This window comes from Halichoeres trimaculatus, unplaced genomic scaffold (assembly GCF_033239565.1).
Source record: "Halichoeres trimaculatus isolate MK-OKI-2021-1 unplaced genomic scaffold, fHalTri1.1 fHalTri1_scaffold_21, whole genome shotgun sequence".
Taxonomy (NCBI): Eukaryota; Metazoa; Chordata; class Actinopteri; order Labriformes; family Labridae; genus Halichoeres; species Halichoeres trimaculatus.
Genome location: NW_027437199.1, coordinates 19,750,497 through 19,751,568, shown reverse-complemented (window position 1 = coordinate 19,751,568; position 1,072 = coordinate 19,750,497).

Sequence of the window (1,072 nt, the reverse complement as noted above, 5' to 3'; positions counted from 1 at the left end):
CCTTATGTACACTAGTTTATTTTTTACAATCCACTTTATTACACGGGTCATTATTTTTAATTTAATCCATATTTCTCTGAACAAAAGAGGCACACTTCATGGCTTTTTGGCTCCACCTGGTGAACATATAATGATAGATTATTGAAGTATTCAGTCTATCATGTAAGCACAGATTAATTAACAGCTGCATGAGTCAATTGGCTCATTTTCCCACACTATGTGAACGTGCAGTTGGCCTTGCCTATAGAGCCACCTAAATAAAGACGACTGGTCACTTAAAGCCCTGAATGGCTCTTTTCAGAGGTGGAATCAATTCAAAGTCTCTGCAGACAGAGCCTGGGGCGGGGGGAGGAGGAGGAGGAATCAACTTTGCTTATCGCTCCCACCCTTCCCCCATTTGGGGTCCCGACCCCCGGCTTCCCATGCATGGTGAGCATCAAGTGAAACAGCCACAGTAGACATGGGCCGGAAATCTTCTGTCGCCTTCAAAATAAGAGCACCAGGTCCTCTGAATATAGTGAAAATCAAGGTTATTCATCTTAACGACATGCAACCCGAAGTGCTACTACAGCAAGATACGATACATAAACATACATATAAAATAGTAATGTAAATAGGACTGATTTTATGTCAAAGCAGTTATAATGCGAGTATCAGTGCCTATCCCTTTCAAGCAAGGGAAATACATCACAGGACATTATTCAACAGTGAAGATCAAAAAAGTATTTTTCAGGCTGAATACACCCAGAGGTCCTACAACTTTTGGAAAAAACATGTTTCTGGCTTGTGAGAATTGTAAATAATGATATTCTCAACAGGTTTATCCAGTATTTCAAATATCTTTAAGATAATATAAGATACTGTTTTGATGCCCAGGGGCGAAGTTTGTACTTGTCAATATTACAGACATTGTGATGCAATAGGATACACAAGAAGAAAAAAGTGGGGTTAAAACATAGTTTAAATAAAATTAAATAAAGTAACTTAAAAAATCAGCTTGGTTTAACACTAAACAGGGTTTTATTGATCTACAGTATGGAAAATACTGTTTTTTCAGTTATTATCAGGGCCA